The sequence below is a fragment of the Bison bison genome, unplaced genomic scaffold (genome assembly GCF_000754665.1).
Source record: "Bison bison bison isolate TAMUID 2011002044 unplaced genomic scaffold, Bison_UMD1.0 scf7180017864480, whole genome shotgun sequence".
Classification (NCBI taxonomy): domain Eukaryota; kingdom Metazoa; phylum Chordata; class Mammalia; order Artiodactyla; family Bovidae; genus Bison; species Bison bison.
In genome coordinates, this window is record NW_011495040.1 from 1494157 (window position 1) to 1511920 (window position 17764).

The window sequence follows — 17764 nt, forward strand, 5'->3', positions numbered from 1 at the left end:
TATTCCAAGGCCAAATTTGCCTGTTACTCGAGGTGTTTCTTGACTTCCTACTATATATTCCTACATATATCATTAGGGAACTTCAAATTAAAACAACAGAGAGAGCACCACACATATATCAAGAGAATGGCTAAAAAATGTTTTCAATAAGAAATAAACCTGACAATATCAAATGCCTGTGGGAATGTGGAGCAACAGAAATGATTATTGATTGCTGGTAAGAATCCAAAATGGTACAGTCACTTTGGAAGACAGTTCAGCCACTTCTTATAAAACTAAACACAGCCTTACTGGACAATCCAGCAGTCACAGGCCTATGTATTTACTCGGTTGAGTTGAAAATTCTGAACCCAACAGGCTACACATAAATGTTTATGGCATTTTTATTTATAGTTTGTTTAGAATTGCCAAAGACTTGGAAGCAAGGAATATAATATTTATTGAAGTACAGTTGATATACAAGGTTGTGTTGATTTCTGCTATACAGCAAAGTCACTCAGTTACATATATATATATATATATAAATAATACATGCACATTCTTATATTCTCTTCCATTATGGTTTATTCCAGGACATTGAATATAGTTCCCTATGCTATAAGGTAGGACCATCCAATCTGTATATGACAGTTTGCATCTACTAACCCCAAACTTCCAGTGTACTCTTCCCCTACCCCAGCCCTATTGGCAACCACAAGTCTGTTTTCTATGTCCGTGAGTATGTTTCTGTCTCACAGGTAGGTTCATTTGTTTCGTATTTTAGATTCCACATATAAGTGACATCATATGGTATTCCTCTTTCAGACTTACTTCATTTAGTATGATAATCTCTAGATCCATCCACGTTGCTGCAAATGGCATTATTTCATTCTTTTTCATGGCTGAGTAGTATTCCATTGCTTATGTGAACCAAATTTTCCTTATCCATTCTTCTGTCAATGGACATTTAGATTATTTCCATGTCTTGGTTATTGCAAATAGTGCAGCTATGAACATAGGGGTACAAGCATATTTTTTAATTATAGTTTTGTTTGGATATATGCCCAGAAGTGGAATTGTTGCATCATATGGTGGCTCTTTTTAGTTTTCTGAAGAGCTGCCATATTGTCTTCCATAGTGGCTACACCAACTTACATTCCCACCAACTGTGGAAAAGGGTTCTATTTTCTCCACACTCCAGCATTTGTTATTTGTATACATTTTAATGATCACCATGCTGACTGGTATGGGGCAGCACCTAACTGTAGTTTTGATTTGCATTTCTTTAATAATTAGCAATGTTGAGCATCTCTTCATGTGCCTGGTAGCCAACTGCATGTCTTCTTTGGAGAAATGTCTGTTTAGGTCTTCTGTCCATTTTTCAACTGGGTCACTTGCTTTTCTTTGCTTGTTTTTGAGTTGTATGAACTGTTGTTTATTTTGGAGACTAAGCCCTTGTTGGTCACATCATTTACAAGTATTTTCTCCCATTCCATAGATTGTCTTTTCATTTTGTTTATGGTTTCCTTTGCCATGAAAAAGCTTGTAAGTTTGATTAGGTCCCATTTGTTTGTTTTTGATTTTTTTCTTCTATTGCCTTGGGAAACTGACCAAAGAAAACATTGCTATGATTTGTCAGAGAATGTTTTGTCTGTGTTCTCTTCTAGGAGTTTTATGGTTATCTTTTAGGAATCTTATAAGTCTTTAAGCCAGTTTGAGTTTATTTTTATGCATGGTGTGAGGGTGTGTTCTATCTTCATTGATTTACATGCAGCTTTCCAACTTTCCCACACTAGTTTGCTGAGGAGACTGTTTTTTTTTTTTCCCATTTTATATTTTTGCTTCAATGGAATATTATTAATGGATAAAAAGAACTGAGCTATCAAGTCAAGGAAGAATCTGAAATGTATATTACCAAATGAAAGAAGCCAATCTGAAAAGCCTGTATGATTCCAACTATCTGACATTCTGCAAAAGGCAAAATTTTAGAGACGGTAAAAAAATCAGTGGTTGCTGGGGGCTCAGGGGTAGGGGATGAAAAGATTAATTAAGCACAGATTTTAGGATGGCAAAGCTATCCTAAATGATGCTTTAAGGGTAGATACAAGACATTATATCCTTAGCAAAACACATAGAACTGTAGACACAAAAAGTGAACCTTAATATAAACTAGGGAGTTTAGCTACTGATAATGTATTGAAAATATTGGCTTTTTGGTTGTAGCAAATGCACCACATTAACGCAAGATGTTAGTTATAGGAGAAACTGTGTGGGAGGTTGGTATTGTGGGAACTCCCTTTACTATCCACTCATTTTTCTATAAATCTAAGACTGTTCTAAAAGTGATCTGTTAATTTTTTTAAATATGAATATTTAATTGATGGATAGCATTGTGATATGTGTGGTCAGTTGATTCAATCATGTCTAATTCTTTGTGACCCTATGGACTCTTGCCCACCAGGCTCCTCAGTCCCTGGGACTCTCCAGGCAAAAGTACTGGAATGGGATGCCATGCACTTCTCCAGGGGATCTTCCCAATGCAGGGACTGAACCCACGTCTCCTGCATTACAGGCAGATTCTTTACCGCTGAGCTACCAGGGTATCCCAGCATTGTGATATAAGTAACCATAAATGTTTTCCCCCATGATTTCCTGATACCTGATGAACCTCTCTATCCAGCAGCTAAACCAAGAGTATTCCCCCTCCTTTGGTTAATATCTATGCTGTGCTTAGTCACTCAGTCATTTCTGACTCTTTGGGACCCCATGGTCTGTAGCTCACCAGGCTCCTCTGTTCATGGGGATTCTCCAGGCAAGAATGCTGGAGTGGGTTGCCATGCCCTCCTCCAGGGGATCTTCCCAACCCAGGGATCAAACCCAGATTTCCCACTTTGCAGGCGGATTCCTCACCAACTGAACTACCAGGGAAGCCCAACGTAAGGAGCGCCGAGGAAGCTGCAAGCCGATCAGAATGGGATTCGAACCCATGGGTGCAGAGCACAATGGATTAGCAGTCCATTGCTTTAACCACTCAGCCCTTTGGTTAATGGCAGAGAAATTATAGAGAAATGAAGAAAAGAGACTGCGTTTTGGCTTTGGGGTTTCAAAAATCCAAAGATGATTTAGAAGACTATTCATTCCATTTTTTTCCATGGAGAAATAAGGGGGAAAAAATGTCTTGGAATGAGAGAGAAGAGCTGAAGGGGAAGCAGGAGAGTTAAAAAGACCTGAGAGTCTCAACATCTCAGTTCACCCAAGTGGCCTTAACCATAGACTGGATGGCTTAGATGACAAATATTGATTTCTCACAGTTCTAGAAGTTGGAAAGTCCAGCATCAAAGTGCTGGCAGGGCTTCCCTGATGGCTCAGTGGTAAAGAATCCACCTGCCAATGCAGGGGACATGGGTTTTACCCTTGATCTGGGAAGATTCTACATGTCATGGGGCAACTAAGCCTGTGTACTGTAACTCCTGAACTTGAGCTCAGCAGCCGCAACTACTGAAGCCCCTGCACCCTAAAGCCCATGTTCTGCAAAAAGTGAAGCCACCTCAATTAGAAGCCCGAGCACTGCACAGTCAAAAATAAATTAATTAATTAAATTACTATTTTTTAAAAAGGTGCTGATAGATTCTGTGTCTAGTAAGGGCCCTCTTCCTGGATTACAGACAGTAGCCTTCTCCTTACATCCTCACATGGCCTTTTCTTGGTGTGTGCACAAGGAGAGGGAAAGATCTCATGTCTCTTTCTCTTTTTATAAGCACACTAATCTCATCATGAAGGCCCCACCCTCATGACCTCATCCAACCATAAAGCACCTCCCAGACCCATCTCCAAATACCATAACGTCAGGCATTAGGTCTTCAACATATTAATTCGGGAGGGACACAGTTTTCAGTCTGCAGCAGCTCCCAAGCTTCAAGAGAGGTCAAGGAAAGGGGGTAATGCAGAGAGGTGTGTGATGGTCCAAGGACAAAGTGGCCTACCTTTCCCTTCTTGGGGAAGGAGGGCCTCTGCGGTTCCCCAGTGCCCAGCATGACAGGAACACGGAGCAGGAAGAGGCCCAAGAGGACTCTGATCTTCCAGGCAGGTGCTGAGGAAGCATGGCCAAATTTCTCCTCTGCAGGAGCTGTGATAGAACCAGACCTGTGAGGACCCTCAGTCAGCAGAAGCAACGACACAGCAGAGACCTTCGTGGACCAGAAGGACAATGACCACCACAGTGGACACCAGCCTGACAGACAACAGCAAGGATGGGCTCCTTATCCAAACCCTCACCTGATGCATGATCCCCTCCACATTCCTCAAAAATCAGACTAACTCTAAAAATTAATCAAGAAACCCTAACTGAAAAATAGAAGTTGGTTGAATTCTTTAAGTACACATAATTACATTTCAGGACTTCCCCAGCACTCCAATGGTCCAGTGGTTAACACTCTGCACTTCCACTGCAGGGGACATGGGTTCAGTCCCTGGTTGGGGAACTTGGATGCCCACATGCCACATGGCAAGAGATAAAAAGGAAATTACATTTCTGTATACCTGCCTGAGTTTGTGGGTTAGGATTCGCTCACACAAAGACTAGACAAACCTTCTTTGTTTCAGTCTCCAGGTTCAGGATGGTCTCTCATTTCATTCTTTTCTTGTCAAAAACATTCATCATAACTTTCATTAAATGCCTTAAAGAAAAAAAGTGTTTTTTAAAACATAGCATGTTAATGTTTTCTCTTTTAAAACAGGATGTGTACACATCTGTATACACTTCTTAGTGTGCTAGAGTATCATTTATCTCCATTATACCACCATCTACGAAGAACATTTCCCCAAATCCTCAGTATAGTTATTTGATAATTGAGTACTAAATATTTATTTTAAAAATCTTATTCAGTTGAGTTCAGTCACTCAGTCGTGTCTGACTCTGCAACCCCATGAATCACAGCACACCGGGCCTCCCTGTCCATCACCAATTCCCGGAGTTCACTCAAACTCATGTCCATCGAGTTGGTGATGCCATCCAGCCATCTCATCCTCTGTCATCCCCTTTTCCTCCTGCCCCCAATCCCTCCCAGCATCAGGGTCTTTTCCAATGAGTCAACTCTTTGCATGAGGTGGCCAAAGTACTGGAGTTTCACTTTTAGCATCAGTCCTTCCAATGAATACCCAGGATTGATTTCCTTTAGAATGGTCTGGTTGGATCTCCTTGCAGTCCAAAGGATTCTCAAGAGTCCTCTCCAACACTACACTTCAAAAGCATCAATTCTTTGGTGCTCAGCTTTCTTCACAGCTTTCTTCAACTCTCACATCCATACATGACCACTGGGAAAACCATAGCCTTGACTAGACAGATCTTTGTTGGCAAAAGTAATATCTCTGCTTTTGAATATGCTATCTAGGTTGGTCATAACTTTCCTTCCAAGGAGTAAGCATCTTTTAATTTCATGGCTGCAATCACCATCTGCAGTGATTTTGGAGCCCCAGAAAATAAAGTCTGACACTGTTTCCACTGTTTTCCCATCTATTTCCCATGAAGTGATGGGACCAGATGCCATGATCTTCATTTTCTGAATGTTGAGTTTTAAGCCAACTTTTTCATTCTCCACTTTCACTTTCATCAAGAGGCTTTTTAGTTCCTCTTCACTTTCTGCCATAAGGGTGGTGTCATCTGCATATCTGAGGTTATTGATATTTCTCCCGGCAATCTTGATTCCAGCTTGTGCTTCTTCCAGCCCCACGTTTCTCATGATGTATTCTGCATATAAGTTAAATAAGCAGGGTGACAATATACAGCCTTGACATACTCTTTTTCCTATTTAGAACCAGTCTGTTGTTCCATGTCCAGTTCTAATTGTTGCTTCCTGACCTGCATATGGGTTTCTCAAGAGGCAGGTCAGGTGGTCTGATATTCCATCTCTCAGAATTTTCCACAGTTTATTGTGATCCACACAGTCAAAGGCTTTGGCATAGTCAATAAAGCAGATGTTTTTCTGGAACTCTCTTGCTTTTTCCATGATCCAGCGGATGTTGGCAATTTGATCTCTGGTTCCTCTGCCTTTTCTAAAACCAGCTTGAACATCAGGAAGTTCACGGTTCACGTATGCAGTAATAATCGAAAAGCAAAGGAGAAAAGGAAAGATATAAGCATCTGAATGTGGAGTTCCAAAGATCAGCGATCAATGCAAAGAAATAGAGGAAAACAACAGAATGGGAAAGACTAGAGATCTCTTCAAGAAAATTAGAGATACCAAGGGAACATTTCATGCAAAGATGGGCTCAATAAAGGACCGAAATGGTGCGGACCTAAAAGAAGCATAAGATATTAAGAAGAGGTGGCAAGAATACACAGAAGAACTGTACAAAAAAGATCATCATGACCAAGATAATCATGATGGATGTGATCACTCACCTAGAGCCAGACATCCTGGAATGTGAAGTCAAGTGGCCCTTAGAAAGCATCACTACGAACAAAGCTAGTGGAGGTGATGGAATTCCAGTTGAGCTATTTCAAATCCTGAAAGATGATGCTGTGAAAGTGCTGCACTCAATATGCCAGCAAATTTGGAAAACTTGGCAGTGGCCACAGGACTGGAAAAGGTCTGTTTTTTGGTGCCATCACTTCATGGGAAATAGATGGGGAAACAGTGGAAACAGTGTCAGACTTTATTTTCTGGGGCTCCAAAATCACTGCAGATGGTGACTGCAGCCATGAAATTAAAAGATGCTTACTCCTTGGAAGGAAAGTTATGACCAACCTAGATAGCATATTCAAAAGCAGAGACATTACTTTGCCAACAAAGGTCTGTCTAGTCAAGGCTATGGTTTTTCCTGTGGTCATGTATGGATGTGAGAGTTGGACTGTGAAGAAGGCTGAGCACCGAAGAATTGATGCTTTTGAACTGTGGTGTTGGAGAAGACTCTTGAGAGTCCCTTGGACTGCAAGGAGATCAGCCCTGGGATTTCTTTGGAAGGAATGATGCTGAAGCTGAAACTCCAGTACTTTGGCCACCTCATGCAAAGAGTTGACTCATTGGAAAAGACTCTGATGCTAGGAGGGATTGGGGGCAGGAGGAGAAGGGGATGACAGAGGATGAGATGGCTGGATGGCATCACTGACTCAATGGATGTGAGTCTGGGTGAACTCTGGGAGTTGGTGATGAACAGGGAGGCCTGGCATGTGCGATTCATGGGGTCGCAAAGAGTCGGACATGACTGAGCGACTGAACTGAACTGAACTGAAATATGATTCACAACAAAGCAGTATAGCATATATCAGAATTACATTTCCTTTCTTGATCAAATGTTTTTCCTGTAATTAGTCATTGCTTCATATTTTCCTTAGTGTTCTATCAATTCATTCTGAAGCTTTCAAGCCTCTCAACATGATCAAATTTATTTTCATGTTTAATTATTTTCTGTTTTCATTTTTATTTTTTAACAACTTATTGAGGTTTAAAGACAATAAACTGTACAATTTAAAACATTTAATTTGAGAAATTGTGGCATATGTATATACACCTGTGAAATAATCACCACAGTCAAGGAAATGAACAACTTCATTCTGTTCTTTGGTAAACCCTCCTCCCCACCTTTGCTTAAATTTATGCTTCTTCCCCAAACAGTGATCCTCTTTCTCTCACTATAGATTAGCCTGCCTTCAAAAAATTATATAAATGGAATCACATATTAAAAAAAAAACCACAGGGTGGGGACTTCCCTGGTGGTCCAGTGGCTAGGAATCCTCCTTGCAATGCAGGCATCATGGGTTTGATCCCTGGTTGAGGAAGTAGGATCCCACATGCCCTGGAGAAACTAAGCCTGAGAGCTGCAATGAAATATCCTGTGTGCTGCAACTAAGACCTGATACATACAAATTAATTAATTAAAAAACAACAGGGTGTGTAGCAACACATTCAGAGATGCATGTTAACTCAGCATTTGAAATGTCTTCCTAGATAACACAATCTACCCAGAATCAGCAGTTCTTCCAAATGACATTTCTGGTACACAAATAGAGTGGAGAAGAAAACTCGGTTAAATCGATTTGCTCTCTTTGGTAACGAGAATGATCTGAACAGATTGCTACCATACACAGAAACTTCTCAGTGTGGACTGCTCTACCCACCCAAGAGTATTTTCTCTTGCATGCATGCGTATTAAGTCACTTCAGTCATGTCCTACTCTTTGTGACCCTATGTACTGTAGCCTTTCAGGCTCCCCTGATTCTTTAGGCAAGAATACTGGAGTGGGTTGCCATACCCTCCTCCAGAGAATCTTCCTGACCTAGGGATCGAGCCTGCATCTCTTATGTCTCCTGCATTGGCAGGCTGGTTCTTTACCACGAGCACCACCGACCCTCCATCTCACCCCATCTCACACCCACTCCAAGTTTCCCTTGTGTACCTGGTGCTTGAAACTTCATCATCTTTCCTTACCCTATATACAGCCCTGACTGGGCGATTATATAGTAACTGTATATACTTATATATGTAACTAGATATGATTACATATTATCTATATATAATTATTATTTTATTTTATTTTTAGAGGATAGAAAGAAATATGAGATACAGGGCTAACCACTTGAATGTAATGAAAAATAGTTAACTTTTATTGGGTGATCACTTTGTGCTAGGTTTTCCATTTATTAATCCTTTTAATCCTCACAGTCCTATGAAAGAGGTGCCATTATGATTCCAATTTTTTAAAATAAGGACAATGAGGCACAGAGAGGTTAAGCAATTTGTGAAGCAAGGCCACGCACACAGGAATCCAACTCCAAAGGCCATGCCAATAATAAAGACTGCGGTTTGCTGCCTCCCATCATGTGGGTCTCATTTACTAATATTTATATATGTTATTTACTCTTATTATAATACTACAAGTTAGACATCATCCTCATGAGAAATTTGTGGCCAACTATTAAATGGTAGCAGTGGAATTTCACTCTCAGAAAATTTTCCATCACATTGCTAGAATGCAAGATCAATGAAAGCAGATGTATTTTTTACTTTTGCTCATGGCTGTTTCCCCAGCACTGAGAACATTGACTAGCACATAGCAGGTACTGAATATACATGTGTTGAATAAATGAAGGCTTCCACTGCTATTAGTGCCAAGACAAGCAACAGTTACTGTCAGGAGATTAGAATCCCTTACCCATGCAAACAGTCTTGGTTTCATTGTGCAAGATCCAGAGGTCTCTCACACCATTTGTAGCTCAGGCACTTCAACTTACATATGAGGGGGAGTTACACTGCAAGGAGATCCAACCAGTCAGTCCTAAGGGAAATCAACCCTGAACATTCATTGGAAGGACTGATGCTGAAGCTCCAATCCTTTGGCCACCTGATGCGAAGAACTGACTCATTGGAAAAGACCCTGATGCTGGGAAAGATTGAAGGTAGAAGGAAAAGGGGATGAAAGAGGATGAGATGGCTGGATGGCATCACCAACTTGATGGACATGAGTTTGAGCAAGCTCTGGGAGTTGGTGACGGACAGGGAAGCCTGGTGTGCTGCAGTCCATGGGGTCAAAAAGAGTTGGACACAACTGAGCGACTGAACTGAATTCTATGATATACATCTACTCATCTAATTGCCATCTTCTTCCAGAAAGGGTTTGAGGCAGTTTCCAGTCTTATAACCAAAGAGAAATTTTAAACTGTGGCAAAAAAAAAAAAAAATGAAGATGAATACAAAGTAAAGCCAAGAATGGGGCTCAATAATTCAGGGCCTAAGAAACTCAGTGCTTGCTTTGTTGTTCAGTCGCTAAGTCATGTCTGACTCTTTGCGACCTCAAGGATTGCAGCAGGCAAGTCTTCCCTGTTCTTCACTATCTCCCAGAGTTTGCTCAAATTCGTGTCCTTGAGTCAGTGATGCTATCTAACCATCTCATCCTCCCCCACTCTCTTCTCCTTTTACCTTCAATATTCCCCAGCATCAGGGTATTTTCCAGTGAGTCAGCTCTTCACATCAGGTGGCCAAAGTATAGGAGCTTGAGCTTCAGCATCAGTCCTTCCAGTGTATATTCAGGGTTTATTTCCCTTAGGATTGACTGGTTTGATCTCCTTGCAGCTCAAAGGATTCTCAAGATTCTTCTCCAGCATCAAAATTAGAAAGCACCAGTTCTTCAGCACTCAGCCTTCTTTATGGTCCAACTCTCACATGCAGAAATGACTACTGGGAAAACCATAGCTTTGACCATATGGACTTTCATCTGCAAAGTGATGTGTCTGCTTTTTAATATGCTGTCTAGGGTTGTCACAGCTCTTCTTCCAAGGAGCAAGTGTCTTTTAATTTCATGGATGCAATCACTTGCTGCAGTGATTTTTGGAGCCCAAGAAAAGAAAATCTGTTATTGCTTTCACTTTTTTCCCTTCTATTTGCTATAAAGTGTTGGGACCAGATGCCATGATATTAGTTTTTTGAATGTTGACTTTTAAGCCAGCTTTTTCACTCTCCTTTTCACCCTCACCAAGAGGCCCTTTATTTCCTCCAAGTTGAAAAAAGAAAAAAGAGGCTTTTTAATTCCTCTTCACTTTCTGCTTTCAGAGTGGTATCATCTGCATATCTGAGGCTGTTGTTATTTCTCCTGGCAATCTTGATTCCAGCTTGGTATTCATCCAGCCCAGCATTTAGCACGATGTACTCTGCATAGGGGTTAAATAAGCAGGGTGACAATATATAGCCTTAATATACTCCTTTTCCAATTTTGAACCAGTCAGTTGTTCCACATAAGGTTCTGACTGTTGCTTCTTGACCCACATACAGGTTTCTCTGGAGACAGCTTAGGTGGTCTGGTATTCCTGTCTCTTAAAGAATTTTCCACAGTTTGCTGTGATCCACATAGTCAAAGGTTTTAGCGTAATCAATGAAGCAGATCTAGATGTTTTTCTGGAATCCCCTTATTTTCTCAATGATCCAACAGATGTTGGCAATTTGATCTCTGGTTCCTTTGCCTTTTCTAAATCCAGCTTGTACATCTCAAAGTTCTCAATTCATGTACTGTTGGCTTTAACGACTTCGAGCTTAACCTTACTAGCATGTGAAATGAGTGCAATTGTACAGAGTTTGAATATTCTTTGGCATTGCCTTTCTTTGAAATTGGAGTGAAAACTGACCTTTTACAGTCCTGTGGCCACTGCGGTTTTCCAAATATATCAGCAAATTTGGAAAACTCAAAAATCTCAATAAAAGCCTTAAACTGGGTGGTGGTTACAAGTTCAAGGTCTAGAGTCAGATAGACCTGCTAGTTACTAGGTCTGAGATCTGGGTCAACTTACTTGAAACTGCAGTTTGTACTCATTGCTATGGCCATTGCATATGTACTCATTGCTATGAGAAAGTCTCTACTTGTCAGCCATCTTTGAGTCAGTCTTTTTAGATTTTTCTACCTGAGGGGAGCTCTGGAGTGGCTGAGCCTGTCACATGGCAGCAACCTGGCTGCCAGGGACAAAGCATCTGGCCACCTTTCAGGTTCTACTTTGCTCCCTATTAAAGTGCACACATTGGGAGATGCTCCGAAAATAGAAAGGAATACAACTAAAATGACACTTAGTATATATTATATATGGTGGTGGTGGTGGTTTAGTCACTAAGTTGTGTCTGACTCTTTGTGACCCCATGAACTGTAGCCCTCCATCCAAATTCCTGTCCAAGGAATTCTCCAGGCGAGAATACTGGAGAATACTGGAGTGGGTAGTCATTTCCTTCTCCAGGGGATCTTCCCAACCCAAGGATCAAACCTGGGACTCCTGCATTGCAGGTGGATTCTTCACCAATTGAGCCACCAGGAAGCCCTCCATAGATTTTATACACACACACACATTAAATGAAAAAATTAAGATGAAAAAGCTAAAAGTGGGTACCTCCGGTAGGATGGTAGGATTATGGGTATTTTTTTTTCCCATTTTTGCCTTTCTATCTAACCCAAATGTTTATAGAAGTCAATAGAACAGCCACCGGGCTGGCTCTACTCAAAAAACAGATAATAACAAGTGTTGACAAGGATGTGGAGAAATTGGAACCCTTATACACAACTAAAGAGAATGCAAAATGTGCAGTCACTTTAGAAAACAGTCTAGCAGTTCCTCAGATGATTATAGAACGACCACAATACCCAGCAATTCCACCCCCAGGTATATTCCCTATACAAATAGAAATATGTGTCCACATACACACTTGCACATAATGAATGGATAAGCAAAATGAGGCATATATCTATGGTGGAGTATTATTCTGCCTTAAAAAAGAAAGAAATTTTGATACATGCTACATGAGTGAAATTTGATGACATGATAAATAAAACGTCAGTCATAAAAGGATAAGTATTGTATGACTCTGCTTAAATGAGGTACTAAGAACAGGCAAAGTCACTGAGACAGAAAGTAGAATGGTGATTGTCAAGGGCTACCAGGAGGGTAGAATGAGGCATTATTGTTTAACGGATACAGTTTCAACTGGGGAAGATAAAGAAAAGTCTGGACATAGGTAGTGGTGGTGGTTGTACAACAATGTGAAAGTACTTCAGACTTCATGCTTCTGAACTGTACATTTAGAAATGACTAACCTGGCAAATTTTGTGTTTATGTCTATTTTATCATAATTTTAAAAATAATTACCAAAAGCTTTTAAAAGAAGTGGATATAAAAGAAATACAGTTCTATAAATATAAGCAAATTATTTTATACACTTAAAATTCTACAGTAATTTTAAAATGTTTAAAATGGTAAATATTCGTAATGTATACTTTACCACAATGAAGAAAAAACCAGACACGAATGTTCACAGCAGCACTATTCACAATAGTCAAAAAGTAGGAACAATCCAAATGTCCATCGACTGATAAAGAGATAAACAAAACATAGTCTATCCAGGGAGCTTCCATGGCTGCCGAGTGGTTAAGACTCCTTGATCCTGGTCAAGGAACTAAGACTCCACATGCCACTGCTGCTGCTGCTAAGTCACTTCAGTCGTGTCCGACTCTGTGCGACCCCAGAGACAGCAACCCACCAGGCTCCCCCATCCCTGGGATTCTCCAGGCAAGAACACTGGAGTGGGTTGCCATTTCCTTCTCCAATGCATGAAAGTGAAAAGTGAAAATGAAGTCGCTTAGTCGTGTCTGACTCTTCGTGACCCCATGGATTGCAGCCTACCAGGCTCCTCCATCCATGGGATTTTCCAGGCAAGAGTACTGGAGTGGGGTGCCATTGCCTTCTCCGCCACATGCCACTCAGTTCAGTTCAGTTCAGTTGCTCAGTCTTGTCCAACTCTTTGCGACCCCATGAATCGCAGCATGCTAGGTCTCCCTGTCCAACACCAACTCCTGGAGCTCACTCAGACTCACGTCCATCGAGTCAGTGATGCCATCCAGCCATCTCATCCTCTGTCGTCCCCTTCTCCTCCTGCCCCCAATCCCTCCCAGCATCAGAGTCTTTTCCATGAGTCAACCCTTTGCATGAGGTGGCCAAAGTACTGGAGTTTCAGCTCTAGCATCATTCCTTCCAAAGAAATCCCAGGGCTGATCTCCTTCAGAATGGACTGGTTGGATCTCCCTGCAGTCCAAGGGACTCTCAAGAGTCTTCTCCAACACCACAGTTCAAAAGCATCAATTCTTCGGTGCTCAGCCTTCTTCACAGTCCAACTCTCACATCCATATATGACCACTGGTAATACCATAGCCTTGACTAGACGAACCTTTGTTGGCAAAGTAATGTCTCTGCTTTTGAATATGCTATCTAGGTTGGTCATAACTTTTCTTCCAAGGAGTAAGCATCCTTTAATTTCATGGCTGCAGTCTAGGTGCAGCCAAAAATACATATATAGTATGTCCATACAACAAACTGTTATTCAGCAATAAAAAGGAATGGTGTACTGACGCATGTCACAACACTGATGAAACTTGAAGATATTAAGCTTAAGACAAAAGCCATGTATGGCATAATTCCATTTACATGGAACGATAGAATACACAGATCTATCTGTAGGAAATGAAAGTGGTGCCTGGGGCTGGGGAACCTTTCTCCTGGGGAGTAAAAGTAAATGACTACCCACTCCAGTATTCTTCAGTGGAGTTCTGCTGGCTATGTTTCTTTTGGAAATGATGAAAACTTTCTGATTGTGGTAGTTGCCCAACTCTGTGAATCTATTAAAAGCCGTGAGTTGTACGATCTAAACAGGCAAATTTGGAGGGTGTGTGAATTTTGTCTCAATTTAAGTGTTACTAAAAACAGTAAATGGGATGGGGGCGGGAGAAGCAATCTTAAAAGGCATAAACAATTTTAAATAATTTTGAAATGCTGAAAGGTAGAGACACAGATTAAATAATAAAATCAACCAAAACAAAAATTAAAACATTCAAATCTAGGGCTGATCTCTGTTTGAGACGCCATATTCATAAAATAGTTTTTGGTTTCATAGGGCACTGGGAACTTGCCCGGTATAAGGTTTCTGTGGTCTGAATGTTTGTGTCCCTCCCAATTCATATGTTGAAATCTGAAACCCCAAGGTGATGATATTAGCAGGTAGGGGCCTTTGGGAGGTGATTGGATCGTGAGGATGGAGCCCTCATGAATTGGATTTAGTGCCATATAAAAGACACCCCACAGAGCTCCTCAGCCATATAAGTACACAGCAAGAAGACAGGTATCTATGAACCAGGAAGCAAGCCCTCAATAAACCCTGAATCTGCCGGCTCAATGAACTTGTACTTTCCAGCCTCCCAGAATGGTGAGACATAAATTTCCATTGTTGGGGCTTCCGTGGTGGTCCAATGGTTAAGAATCCATCTGCTAATGCAGGGGATATGGGTTCGATCCCTGGTCCGTGAGGATCCCACATGCAGCGAGGCATTTAGACCATGAAACCCTAAAATATCCTTAATATTCATATTTAAAACTCTACATATTTTCTAGGCAAATATCTGCCACACAGTGTTAATCACTCAGTCATGTCTGACTCTTTGCAACCCCACGGACTGTAGCCCACCAGGTTCCATGGGATTCCCCAGGCCAGAATACTGAACTGGGTTGCCATTCCCTTCTCCAGAGGATCTTCCTGATCCAGGGATCAAACCCAGGTCTCCTGCACTTCAAGCAGATTCTTTACCATCTGATATTTTTAAAGTCAAATTTAAAAAATGCTCTCCGATTCTTGGCTAAATTTAAAATGTGAATCAGTAAAGAAAAGGCTTAGTGGGGAGAGAAGCAAGGGACAAAATTCCTCCCTGGAGGGAAAACAAGTCTAGATTTCAAAACTACCAGGAACAGGTTTCCTCAAGCCACCTTGGGCTTGAGTGTGCTACCACAACAGGACATCAGTGAGGTTTAGAGGGTACTTGAGACTTCCACCCAGGGCTTCCCTGGTGGTTCAGCTGGTAAAGAAACTTCCTGCAATGCAGGAGACCTGGGTTCGATCCCTGGGTCAGGAAGATCCCCTGGAAAAGGGAATGGCAACCCATTCCAGTATTCTTGCCTGGAGAATTCCATGGACAGAGGAGCCTGGTGGGCTATATAGTCTGTGGGATTGATCACAAACAGTCAAGACACCACGAAGCGACTGACACACTGAGACCCTGCCCTGGTGGTGACCTGTGGCCGTTACACTTTGGTTTCAGTTTTAAGCACGTGGCTTAAAAGGGGACTTTCCTCATCAGAGCAGGAAGATTTGACAGCGGGAACAGCCCCACAGCAAGGACACAGGGAGCTGAGTTCAAACAGCTGGGGAGCAATAAGCCTAAGATGCTTGATTGTCCACACAGCTGCCAGCAGCTGGAACCAGCCAGGGGCCCCTGAGATCGGAGACTCAGGACGTGATACAGACCAAACCCTGAGGCTTTTGAAAGCACAGAGCCTTTTATAGGGTGTGGAACAGGAAATGAAAGCTGACATTAGACTGAGCAGCTACGGGTAACACTGAAAGTTCAGGCTAAGTCCTCGTGAAGAAAGATGCCCCAGGTGGCCTTTCTGCAACAGACTTACCCAGAGCAATAGCTCACCCTCCCAGAGACACAAATTGCCACCCCCCTCCCCATCCTCACCTTAGGAAAAGAAGGAGAGGCGTGTCTTTTAAAAAAAAGGAAAATAAATAATATATTGAAACTTTAAGTGATGAAAGTACACACTGCGGGCTTCCTTGGTGGTCCAGTGGTTAAGAATCCACCTTGTAATGCAAGGGACACTGGTTTGATTCCCCTGTCGGTCCCGGAAGATCCCACATGCTCCAGAACAACCAAGCCCATGAGCCAGAACTACTAAGCCTGTGCTCTAGAGCCTGTGCCTTGCAACAAGAGAAGCACCTCAGTGAGAAGCCAGTGCGTTGCAACAAAATGTAGCCCCCACTTGCTGCAACTATGGAAAGCCGACGTGCAGCAACGAAGACCCAGCACAGCCAAAAACTCATAAATAAATCTTAAAAAAAAAGTACACACTGAAACTTCCCTCTCACTGTCCCAGTTCCTCTTCCCAAAAGAACTGTTTCTTTTGTTTCCTCCCAGAACTAGTTTATACATATACAAGACACACACACACATATATATATATGATTTATCTTAATATACTTAAATATATATATTTTTTCTTAAAGGGTAGCTTATTATAACACAGTTCAGACACTTGCTTTTTCACTTCTCAGTGTGTCATGAAGAATGTTCCCGATCAGCACAAATACAGTTCCTCTTCGATTTTATAGTTGCATAGGATTCCTTTGTGTGGTTGCACCATCTTTTTTATTCATGTTGAACATAAAGATTATTTTCAGTCTTTGTTATTACTGACAGTGTTACAGTGAAAAAAACCTGTGCATAGGTAATTTCTTATGCATACAAAGAAAGGTACATTCCCGGAAGGAAAACTCTGGGAAAATTTTTGCTCCTTACTGTCAAATTTACCTACACAAAATCCATGCCAACTTTAACCCCCACTTGCAATTTAGAGCACATGTTCCAGGCAGGAATTGAGATAATTTCAACCCCACTGTGCTGAGAACCTGCCCAGGCAGCTCAGCCCCAGGGGAACAGGGATTCCTTCCTTCCTAAACTCTTCCTTTATGCCTGGAAATTCGCAGACATCAAATGCCAGATTGGGTCAGTCTCCCCAACTCTGGCCTGTGAACCCCACAAGAGCTAAAATTGGGCCTTATCCACCTTTGTGGCTCCAGGGTTTGGTCCTGAGCAGGTGATCAATAAATGTTTATTAGATGGGTGAAGAAATAAATAAACTGGGCTCCTAGCTTCCATCTAGGAAGAACTGGAAGCTGTAGAATAAGGACTAAAGCTGTATTAACCTTAAGAGATTTCTTGACTCTACAACTTCCCCATGTTCAAGGGTTTTGTCTTCGCATCTGTATTTCCCTAGAGAGATTAACATTTAAATATCAAAACCCCTCTATTTGGCTGTTGCTGAGTCACATCCTTTATAATAAACTGGTGAAGACAAGTAAAGTGTTTCTCTGAGCTCTATGAGCCACTCTAACAAATTGCTGAACCTGAATGGGGTGGGTGGTGTAGAAAGCCTCGATGTACAGCTGGTTGGTCAGATGTACACTTGGGAACCTGGGCCTTGCTACTGGCATCTGAAGTAGAGGCATGCTTGCAGGACTGAAGCCTTAACTTGTGGGATCTGACTAAATCCAGGTAAGTAGTATCAGAATTGAATTGAATCGTTGGACACCCAGCTGGTGTCTGGAGAGCTGGAGAATTGGCTATTGTGAGGAAAACACCCACACACTGATGTCAGAGAATCCTAAGGAAAAACAGCTCAGGCCTCCCCAACTCCCAAACCAGAAAACCTGGCATG

The 17764-nt window shown here is 41.7% G+C and overlaps 1 long non-coding RNA gene across 1 annotated transcript in view; it reads right to left on the bottom strand.

The window, feature by feature from the left end:
* Nucleotides 1-3607: 3607 nt before the first annotated feature.
* Nucleotides 3608-17764, bottom strand: part of LOC105004549 — a 15720-nt gene continuing 1563 nt past the window's right edge. Inside the window, exons 2-3 of the long non-coding RNA XR_827236.1 lie at nucleotides 4568-4655; nucleotides 3608-4105 (exon numbers count right to left, since the gene is read on the bottom strand). This is a non-coding gene — a long non-coding RNA (uncharacterized LOC105004549). The remainder of the gene's footprint in view (nucleotides 4106-4567; nucleotides 4656-17764) is intronic.